This window comes from Rhinolophus sinicus, chromosome 2 (assembly GCF_057876585.1).
Source record: "Rhinolophus sinicus isolate RSI-liver-muscle chromosome 2, RSI-T2T, whole genome shotgun sequence".
In the NCBI taxonomy this organism is placed as follows: Eukaryota; Metazoa; Chordata; class Mammalia; order Chiroptera; family Rhinolophidae; genus Rhinolophus; species Rhinolophus sinicus.
The window spans coordinates 83,390,170-83,402,472 of record NC_142502.1 but is presented as its reverse complement, the minus strand read 5'-3'; the positions used below and the strand labels follow the sequence as shown (position 1 = coordinate 83,402,472).

The window sequence follows — 12,303 nt, the reverse complement described above, 5'->3', positions numbered from 1 at the left end:
ACTTTGAATAGTATTTCATGGGTTGGATATTAATGTCCAATAATTAAATTCAATGTATCACTGAAGTAGCAATACCTGTTCTAGTGTGTATTTGGAATTTTGATTGATACTAATGAAGACAATTTAAGAAATTCAAAGTAGATTTTTCTTTTGAAAATATCATGTGTAGATAAAAACAGTTGTGATAACTAATTTCTTACAACTCCTTTGGAAGTTTTTTTCTTTCTTTAATAGTAATCACAATTAAGATGGAAACTGAAATTCAGGATCCTTAAATTGTATTCAACTTTCTGTAAGAAAGATATAGTCATTATTGCAAGAGAGAGAGAGAGAGAGAGAGAGAGAGAGAGAGAGAGAGAGAGAGAGAGAGAGAGAGAAAGGGGGAGAGAGAAAAGGAAAGAAGGAAGGAAGGAAGGAGAGAAAGAAAGGAGGGAGGGAGGGGAAGAAGGAAGAAAAAGAAGCAAAATAAAAACCATTTATTTTGTTGTGCATTCTATGCTTTTTAAATCTCATAAACAAAATAATGTTGTGTGGTGAGTTTGATTACCTGACTAAATTAACACTAGCAAAGGCAACGCAGATATATCATTGCAGAATGTACAAGCAAGCTAACAATTGATAACATTCTAGTTACCAATCACCGTGAATGATTTAGTTTTATTTCCCCTTGTGGTCATTGGCTTTACACCCTAGCCATTCATTTTGATTACTCCCTACTTCTGAAAAAATCTTTAGTTTTTCTGCCCCTGGACCTTTCCTGGTGTGTCTATTCCACCCCACCAATTCATAACTTCATTTCAGTCTGGAGGCTTATAAATTTCTGTCTTTATCTTGTTCAGAAATGTAAACAGAAATGTGAGGATGTGAAAGTTTTCACATTAATCTTGACTAAGACTTTTGAGATAATTTAATCTGAAGACTAGTATTTTTCATCAACTTAAGAAAGTTTTAAAATATTATTTCTTTATTCTCTTTCTGGTTTACTGTTTATATAATATTATTTTTTATACATGTGGTTTTCTGAATCTGACTTCAACTTTTTTCATTCATGATTTCCATCTCATTATATTTTTGCTCTGCAGTATGGGGTAGTTTCCATCTGTTGAAATGCTACTGATTTAAAAGCCATTTTATATCACACAATCTTTAGGAAGCTTTTCCTGCTCCTTCCAAGGATATGGCAACCCTCTACCCTCTGAATTCTAATAGCCTGTATTGTTGTTTTTTTCCCTCATGGGTACTTAGAATGTCTAAACATGTACTGTATTTTTCTACAATTTTCTCTCTTTTTAGAATTTAAGCTCCCGAAAGGCTGCTGAAGGATTATATGATAATCACTTTTTCTTTCTTTTCTTTCTTTTTTTTTTTTTTTGATGCATTGTGGAGCTTAGAATAGTGTATTCCAGAGAGTATCTACTCAAAAATATGTATTACATTTGTTAAATTACCACAAAGGAGACTGTATAGGCATGGATTGACTCAAATCAATCACCACTAAAATAGAAATATTTCATATGATTCTATAGTAGTACTGTCTCTATTTATGAAAGATAGCTTTAATGTTTTGTCTGTGGAAGACTTATATTTTCCTTTCTCACTCAAACTTTTACTTCTTTTATCCACAGAATATCCACAGAATTGATAGAAATCCTTGAAATTTTCATTTATGTTGGCAAATAAAATCAAAAGGAACCTCAAATATGTTTGTCAGAACTGTACTCACCTGTGCGTGATGTGAACCACTGTTCTGGACAATGGTTTTCACATACTAGAAGAACTTTTCCTCAATTTTGTGTTCTATTCACAATGCAAAGGCTATCGATATAACACACTTTTAAGTTAAATCTGCATTCTTAACATGTTCTCCATCATGTTCTTGAGCCTACATAATCATCCTAACAAAAGATCAAGTGTTGGCTTTAGGGATTTGCCAGTATCTGTGGTATAAGTACTTTTCCATGGCTATTTTAGAGCTATCAACATGTCTTTAAAAACAGATTTGGAAAGCGAGACATAGTAGCGGACCAATATATATTATTTCCAGCATACAGATACAATAGATATAAATAACTCAGAGAATAGACTATACCAAATAATTAGGTAATAATGACTTTTTATGTGTTAACCATCTTTGTCTTTAATATAACTTAATTTTAAATTTATATAATTTGACTTTTAATAACAGTTGTGCTTAACAACCGATTCACAAAATTCCTGAAACTATCACAAGTGATCTCCTGAGTCAACACAAGTCAGCTCTAACATATTACTGCTCTTGGCCTACGAGAGGAGACCAACAGAGGTATAAAAAAATGGAAATACCAATGGGAAGTGTTTCAAAAGAGTATGTAATAAGTGCTATGGTAACATTGGAAGGAATGGCTAAATCTTTCTGAGGGTTTTAAGGAGAGTTTCTCAGGGAAGTCCTTATTTGAGATGGTTATTTATACATGAACTACATATATATGTAATATATATATTATATGTACATATAATATATAATATATATTTTGAACTATATAGTTAAGCCTAACACTAGTATTAGAAATTATAAAACATATGTTTTTTCTCAGCTAAAGAGAAGCAAAAATGTTTTGTGATGCTAGCAAGACATTTGTGGCTTTGAGAAGAAAATCTCATGAAAATGTAAATGATACGAAAAGTCATCCTGACTCTGTTATATTACCCACACTTTCTTTGAAGACTTTTAATTTTAACAGCCCTTGGCGACAGATTTAGCATTTGGTCATTATTCTCATTTTGGATTTTTATTTTTTGTAAGAGGTCAGTGGGTATTAAAAGAAAATAATCTGGAATTTTCTAATATAATTGAGAAAAAAATAAAGTCAGGTATGCAATCAATAATCATAAAATACTCTAGAATTAAGCAATTTAATTATGAGAGTTAAATTATAAATTTGCCACCAAACACTAAAATACTAGGCACAGAAACAATTTGCAAATGCTGCCCTTTAATGTTTTTGAATATAATTACTAGGTCAGATAGGAACTGGACATTTAACTTTCTTTATGAAGTGAGGTGAATTCTTATAAACATATGTTCCTTTCTTAATTAGTTAAACCACAAAATGCACAGCAGTTCCACTTCATGTATAATATCTTGTTACTACAAAAGCACTTCCTTGTAATAATTCATATTTTAAAACATATAATGAAATATTATAAAAACAGAAACTAAACACAGAATACCCATGTTTTAATAGTCAGTATTCCCTTAGGATGGAGAAGATCAATTCTTATGACAAGTATGTACTCATGAATTATTTATGCTTTCTTATGTATTTTTTATTTAGTTTTAGTTTTATGTGAATATCTCCTTATATTTTTATCATATCTTTTTTGCTTGATGTTTTATAGATGAGCCCCTTATAAAATACAAAGGATTTTAACAGTATCTTCCATCTTTTTTTCCCACTGAAAGAATGGCGGCCTATTATGGGCTGCTGGCTGGTTTGGATCAGCTTGGCAATGGATCCCCCACAATGTGTAGTTTTTGTTACTGATGCAGTAGGTCAGCTCACTCACTCGCCATGGGAAGTCATTATCTGTTCTAAACCATCCTACAGCATGGGGGTCTGCACAGTAAGTGCAGAATCACTATGCAACAGTCTAGCTCTGTAATGAGGAAACACTTCAATTTTCTGAACGTTTTCTATGAAAATCAATAAATAAGTCCCTAATAAGGGGAAAGGTACTCTATTACATTTTTATCTCATAGGCAGACCGTAGCTATTAAACAACTTCCTTATATGAATATACACTCAATGGGAAGGCAAAAATCGCATGTTTCTGAGATCTAACTCTTTGGAAATTAGAAGTTGTCAAGTAGCTACAAGACCATCTCTGACAGCCATGCATGGGCATATTCTACACTCCAAAATTAATCTTGGGGGCGGCTAATTCTAACTTTTAAAGCAGACCAGTCAAATCAAATAACAAACCTCAGCAGGTACATATGGAGATTACATGAAATTAATAACATTCCATTCAATTGAATAACATTTGGATTAATATGCAATAATCATGCATTTGGAGGCCACAAAGTGACAGTATATGAAGTGGTTATACACACAATATTTCATTAAGAACCTAAATCAACCTTATAAGGACCGTTCTGCAGCTTTACACCCATTTTACAGATTGGGAAACAAATAATTTAATGAAGCTATAGCCTGTCAAAGTGGACTGGCCAGAATTCAACCCTAGTTCTAAAACTGTCTAGTGCTTAATCTGTAGTTATTATTAAAAGGTCTAATATCATTAATGACAAAATATAATTCTCATGATTATTTTAAAATCATTTTGATTATATAAGTGTTTTATGGTGAAAATATTTTTATTACTACTGGGAAGCTTTCCTTTATTTTCTTTATTATTAGTTTCAGGTTTACAACACAACATAGTGATTAAACATTTACATACTTCATATAGTGATAACCCCAGCAAGTCTACTACCCATCTGACACTATACATAGCTATTACAATACATTGACCATATTACCCATGCTGTACTTTACATACCATGACTACATATTTTTTAAAAATTACTTGAGACCCAATATTATTTTGTATGAGTTTTAGGTGTACATTGTAGTGGTTAGGCATTTATGTAATTTATGAAGTAATCCCCTCAATAAGTCACTGTACATAGTTCTTACAATATTGCTGACTATATTCCCCATACTGTATTTCATATCTTGTAACTACTTTGTAACTACCAATTTGTACTTCCTAATCCCTTCACCTTTCTCACTCAGCCCCCCAACCCTCCTCCCATCTCACAACCATCAGTTTGTTCTCTGTATCTATGTATGAGTCCATTTTGTTTGTTCCTTTATTGTGTTTCTCAGATTCCATATATGAGATCATATGGTATTTGTCTTTCTCTATCTGACTTATTTCATTTAGCATAATACCATTTAGGTCCATCCACATTGTTGCAAATGGTAAGATTTTTATCCTTTTTTCATGGCAGATACGTACTCTATATATGTATTCTATTCTATATATGGATAAAGACAATTTCTTTATCCAATTGTCTATTGATGGGTATTTCGGTTGTTTCCGTATCTTGAGGATTGTGAAAAGCGCTGCAGTAAACGTAGGGGTTCGTATATGTTTTTGAATTAGTATTTTGGATTATTTTGTATAAATATCCAGGAGTGGAATGCTGGGTCAAAAGCTAGTTCTATTTTTAATTTTTTGAGGAACATCCATACTATTTTCCATAGTGGCTGCACCAATTTGAAATCCCACCAACAGCGCACAAGTGTTCCCTTGTCTCCACATTTTTCCCAACACTTGTTGTTTGTTGATTTATTAATGATAGCCATTCTGACAGGTGTGAGGTGACGTCTCATTGTGGGTTTTATTTGCATTTCTCTGATAATTACTTATGTTTATCTTTTCATATGTCTATTAGCCATATGTATGTCCTCTTTGGAGCAATGTCTATTCAGGTCGTCTGCCCATTTTGTAATCAAATAAATTTTGTATATTAACCTCATATCAGATGTAGCATTGGCTAATTATCTTCTCCCATTCAGTAGACTGTCTTTTCATTTTGCTGATGGTTTCCTTTGCTATGCAAAACCTTTTTAGTTTGATGTAGTCCCATTTGTTTATTTTTTCTTCTGTTTTCCTTGTCCAAGGAGACATATCAGTGAAAATATTACTAAGGGTAATGTCTGAGAATTTAGTTCCTATATTTTCTTCTCGGTGTTTTATGGTTTTACATCTTATATTTAAGTCTTTAATCCATTTTGTGTTTATTCTTGTATATGACATAAGAAAGTGGTCCAGTTTCATTGTTTTGCGTGTATCGGTCCAGCTTCCCCAGCACCACTGATAGAATAAACCGTCTTTACCCCGATGTATACTCTTGATTCCTGTATCATAGATTAAATGACCATATAGGCATGGATTTATTTCTGAGTTCTTTATTCTGTTCCATTGATCAAAATGTCTATTTCAATGCAAATACCATGCTGTTTTGATTACTATGGCCTTGTAGTATAGTTTGACATCAGGTAGCATAATATAGTCAGCTTTGTTCTTTTTTCTCAAGATTGTCATGGCTATTCAGGGTCTTTTATGGTTCCATATAAATTTTAGGATAATTTGTTCTAGTTCTGTGAAAAATACCATTGGTATTTTGATAGGGATTACACTGAATCTATAGATTGCTATGGATAGTATGGGTAGTTTACCTATATTAATTCTTCCTGTCCATGAGAATGGTATATGTTTCACGTTTCCATTTATTTGTATCTTCTTTAATTTCTCTCTTCATTGTCTTACAATGTTCTGAGTACAGGTTTTTCACTTCCTTGGTTAAATTTATTCCTTGTATTTTATTATTTTTTGTTGTTGATGCAATTGTAAATGGGATTGTCTTCTTAATTTCTCTGATAGTTCAGTTCATTATTGTATAAAAATGCAGAGTGACATCATAAAAATGGCGGTGTGAGGTTAGTCTCTTGAAATCTCCCCTTCAATTTACAACAAATTGAACAACTACAACTCCACAAAGAACTCCCTGTGCAGCATAGAGGCAAGACTAAGAGGCACACTACTGAAATCACCTAAAGGTGGGCAAATTGTGAGACTTTGAGCTCATTGCATTCCAGAACTACTGCAGCTGAGGGAGAGGGAAGAACTCGGACTGCTAGGGCTCCACTTATGGCCCACAGGGTTGAAGGGACAGCATATAACATGGCTGAACCGAACGCTCATGGCAGAGACCTTGGAGCAAAGACTGAGGGAAAAAGGCTGAAAACGGTGGTTTAAGCCCTCACTGCCAAACAGAGAAAGGGAGCCTTAGGCACTGAATCTAGCCGCCCCCTCCTTACCCTCCTAGAGCTTGTTCTGCCCCCACCTGCCCAGTGCTAGAAGTGGAACAATAGCAATGTCAGATCAAAAGAACAGAATATTTGCTGTTCTGAGAACTGTGGTCCACAGAAATCGACTTGCAGCCAAACTAGTTCTGGCAAGGGAGAGGGAGCTGTGGAAACAGGACTGTCTGTGGTGGAGGTCACTGCCATTGCTCTGGGCCAACTCTCACAACCCACCCCGCCCCTGTCCCCACCTATCTGGGTGGATCCCTGTAGGAGTAAACAGAGCTGCTGAAACACACGGGCTCTGAATCTGGTGCAGGAAGAGCTTTGGAACTTCAGAATCTCTCCACATCTCCCCATGGAGGTAGCGCCATATAACCCAGGTGGGCTGCTCACAGAGGAGAAGCCCGCCTTCCAGGGAATCCCCCCATTGTGTGAGAAGCCAGAATAGTGCAGAGAAACCATAACACTACAGTGTGAGAGAGAATAAAGCGCTGCAGTTGGAGAGAAAATAAAGTATTCTACCAACACCTAATGCAAAAAAAAAGAAAGACCTCTTTCTATCACCCTGTTGCAGAACTCACTCCTGTACATATCTAGGAAGAGAAATAACAAATCATTAATGGCCATGAATGACCAAGGCAACAAGACAGCTCAGAAAGAAAACAAAAAGTCTCCAGAAAACAAACTTAAAAATACCGAAATATGTGACATAAATGATGAGAATTCAAGATTGCAGTTCTTAAAAATCTCAACAAGATGCAAGAAAACACAGAAAGGCAGTTTAATGAACTCAGAAACACAATCAAAGGACAACATGAACGTTTTACTAAAGAGATCGAAATTTTAAAAAAAGAACCAAATAGAATTTCTGGAGATTAAGAACTCAACAAAAGAAATGAAGAATGAAATAGCCAGCTTAGGCAGTAGAGTTGACCAGATGGAGGAAAGAATCAGTGACATCGAAGATAGAAATCTGGAAATGACATGATGGAAGAAGAAAGAGACGGGAGATTTAAAAGAAATGAAAGAACTCTACAAGAACTTTCTGACTCGATTAGAAATAACAATATAACAATAATGGGCATACCAGAAGGAGAAGAAAGAGAGAAGGGAACAGAGAGTATATTCAAACAAATAGTCAATGAGAACTTCCCAAACTTGTGGAAAGAACTGGATCCTCAAATCCAAGAAGCAAATAGAACTCCTAATTACCTCAATCCCAACAGGCCTTCTACAAGGCACATTATATTGAAGCTGTCAAAAATCAACGACAAAGATACAATCCTCAAGGCAGCCAGGGAAAAGTAGACGGTAACCTACAATGGAAAGCCTATTAGAATATCATTAGATTTTTCAGCAGAAACTCTACAAGCCAGAAGGGAGTGAAACCAAATATTCAAACTATTGAAAGAGAGAAATTATGAGCCAAGAATAATATATCCAGCAAAGATTTCCTTTAGATATAAAGAATAAAGACTTTTCCAGATATACAGAAGCTAAGGGAATTTTCTAACACATGAGCTGCACTTCAAGCAATACCGAAGGAGGCTATTTGACCAGCGTTAATAGGGATAATTTCTGAACCAAAACACAAGAGGAGAGAGTAAAGGCCTGAAGCAGAATATGGAAATGGGGAAAGTAAGCATGCTGAAGAAAATGGAATATGCTAAATATCAAACTTTCTTTTATATAAACTTAAAGGTAACCACTCAAAAAAAAAATCCAGTACTGAAATACATAACATAATAAAAGAAACAGAGGGAAAAATCATAGACTGCCACCACAGAGAAATAATAGACAACAACAAAAAGGCAAAGAAACAATGGAGACACAGTCTTACCAGAAACGACAGGAACACGACAGGGCTGTCCCCTATCACCTCTGCTTTTCAACATAGTTTTGGAAGTCCTCGCCAGAGCAATCAGGCAAGAGAAAGAAATAAAAGGCCTCCAAATTGCGAATGAAGAAGTTAAATTGCCACTCTTTGCAGATGACAAGATGCTATATATGGAAAGCCTTAAAGACTCCACCAAACAGTTATGAGAAACAATAAACAAATACAGTAACATTGCTAGCTAAAATATCAAGGTACAGAAGTCCATTGCATTCCTATATACTAACAATGAAATCTCAGAAACGAAATTAAAAAAAAACAAACAAACCACACACACACACACACACACACACAACAATTCCTTTTGCAATTACAACAAAGAGAATAAAATATCTAGCAATAAACTTAACTAAGGATGTGACAGACCTATATGCTGAAAACTATAAAACATTTTTAAAAGAAATTAAAGACACAAAGAAATGGAAAGACATTCCATGCTCATGGATTGGAAAAATCAACATAGTTAAAATGGCCGTATTACCCAAAGCAATATACACACTTACTGCAATCCCCATCAAAATACTAATGGCATTTTTTTTTAAAGACATAGAACAAAAAACCATCAAATTTCTATAGAACCACAAAAGACCTCGAATCATGAAGCAATCCTAAGAAAAAAGAACAGTGCTGGAGGTATCACACTCCCTGACTTTAGCTTGTACTACAGGACAACAATAATCAAAACAACATGGCATTGGCAGAAAAACAGACACATAGACCAATGGAATAGAATTGAGAACCCAGAAATAAACCCAGATAAATATGTAGACATAATTTTTGACAAAGAAGCAAAAAACCTACAATGGAGAAAAGACAGCCTCTTCAATAAACCGTGCTGGCAGAATTGGAAAGCCACATGCAAAAGAATGAAACTGGACTGCTATCTGTCACCATGTACCAAAATTAATTCAAAATGGATCAAAGTCTTAAGCATAAGACCTGAAACATTAAACTGCATAGAAGAAAACATAGGTAGTAATCTTATGGACCTTGGGGTCAAAGAGCATTTTATGAATTTGATTCCAAAGGCAAGGGAAGTAAAAGCTAGAAAATGAATGGGACTATGTAGTCACACAACAGCCTAGCCAACTGTCCCCCTGTGTCTTTCCTTAAGGAAAGAAGAGTCTGTGAGACTGTGCCTTTTTGGGACTTTGTTCCATCCTTATGTTTCCACCTTATGTCTCTCTGTCTGGTCCCCAAAAGAAGGTTTGCAGCCAAAGACGGGTAAGATATCTCACGGGAGATACAACCTAAGTCAGGCGGAACCGAGTGGGGACCCCCAATGAGCTGCCTTAGAAATATATGGGAAGGGGCCTTGCCTTCCCTTCCCCCTGCCTGGGAAAAGCTGCTGCTGGCTGTGCCTTTTCCCTGGCACCTCTTTGTGAGAGAAGTTATAAAAACAATAAAGATTAGTTCTCTCCACTTAGCTCAACAGAACTGTTACAAAATGAGAGACTTGACCCTGAGAAGGTACATACCTTAATTAAGACATTGTGGGAACTTGTGCTTCAGCGTTGACTGACAAAGGGTGACTGAGATAAATATTTTTCTGTTATGATGTGTGAGTTTCAGAGACCGTGTAAGAAACAATGTTGCTTTCTCTTGTTTTTGTATACCTATTCAATAAAAAACCCCAGTCGGCCTTATTCTGGGCTCCAGTCCTGGGAGACTGAGAAACCACTGGCCTTCTGAGAGATTTAACTGCATTAAGTCTCTGTTTCTTTCTCAAAAACTTAACCCAAACCGCCCCTTCTCGCACCCTCACTGCCCGTGTTGTGCTGGACGCGACAGGACTATATGAAACTTAAAAGCTTCTGCACAGCAAAAGAAACCATCGACAAAATAAAGAGGCAACCAACAGAATGGGAGAAGATTTTTGCAAACACTGCCTCTGATAAGTGGCTAATATCCAAAATATACAAGGAACTCATACAACTCAACAACAAAAACAAACAAACAACCCAATTGAAAAATGGCAGAAGACTTGAAGAGATATTTCTCCAAAGAGGACATACAAATAGCAAAGAGACATGTAAAAAATGCTCAACATCACTAATCATCAAAGAAATGCAAATAAAAACCACAGTGAGATATCACCTCACCCCAGTTAGAATGGCTATCATCAACAAGACAAATAGTAACAAGTGTTGGAGAGACTGTGGAGAAAAAGGAACCCTCATATACTGTTGGGAATGCAGACTGGTGCAGCCGCTATGGAAGGCAGTGTGGAGGTTCCTCAAAAAATTACAAATAGAATTACCATATGACCCAGAAACCCTTCTCCTGGATATCTACCTAAAAAATCTGAAAATATTTAGCCATAAAGACAAGTGTGCTCCAATGTTCATTGCAGCTGTATGTATGGTGGCCAAGACATGGAAATAACCAAAATGTCCTTCAATAGAGGGATGGAGTGGGACTCAAGATGAGGGTAAACGGGGTGTAATATATGGTGATGGAAAGAGAACTGACTCTGGGTGATGAACACACAATGTGAGATATAGATAATTTATTATAGAATTGTACTCCTAAAATCTATGTAACTTTACTAACAATTGTCGCCCCAATAAACTTTAAAGAAAAAATGCAATCAATTTCTGAATATTAATTTTGTACCCTGCTACTTTACTAAATTCATTTATCCATTCTAATAGTTTTTTGGTGGAATCTTTGGGGTTCTTTATGTAGAGTATTATGTCATCTGCCAATAATGACAGTGTTACTTTTTCCTTTCCAATTTGGATGCCTTTTGTTTCTTTTTCTTGTCTGATATGGGAAGCAGTTGCTATTTACAGAACACTTCTAGGATATAATTCAAATTAGATCTCTTATGATACTTTGGATATTTTCCCTAGGATGCGATGAAAATGTGCTTTGTTTTTTGAAAAGATTCATTTGTCAGTAGGGTTCTCCCCCCCCCTTTTATAAGTACCTTTTAACACTTTTGAAATCAGACAGCAATGTGTTCAATCTAGTTGATGAACAGACCTATGACTAATGAAACTGGAAGTTTACAGTGATGCACTAATGAGTGCTAGTGTGCTAATGGATCCATTTTAAAGTTGCTAATGCTGTGTGTACTTCACGTTGTAGGCATCATTACTACTTCATAATAGAGCCTAAAGCAAGTGCTCTAAAAACAGTGGTATAAGTCTCTAAGGTCTTCTAAGACCTCTCAAGAGACAAAAGATAAAATTGGTAAATCCTGTCATGACTAAGAACAGGATCAAATTTTAGAAGACAAGTCATGTTTTTCACTGGTAAATACCAAAAGGTTAAGGATGACTAGAAGGGAACTGTCCTGTCTTAATATATTTCTAATCACAGGACTCCAATAGGCTGGCCTCACAAAGGAAGAGGCTTTGTTTAAAAGGTCTTATTACCTGCAGTAATCTATATTGTGCCTTGAGGTTGCAGCTCTGTGTTTTATATTTACACTGCTATTTTAGGCTATAAGAAACCAAAGCCTAAAAGTTGTTAACATCATCGTAGCTGATCTGATTCAAATGATCTAACTCATTTGAATGATATGGAAGGGGATAAATTAGA

At 35.4% G+C, this 12,303-nt stretch overlaps 1 long non-coding RNA gene across 21 annotated transcripts in view; it reads right to left on the bottom strand.

The window, feature by feature from the left end:
• LOC148758807 (uncharacterized) overlaps positions 1-12,303 on the bottom strand; it is a 210,858-nt gene that overhangs the window by 89,238 nt on the left and 109,317 nt on the right. The gene's annotated exons all lie outside the window — the stretch shown is intronic.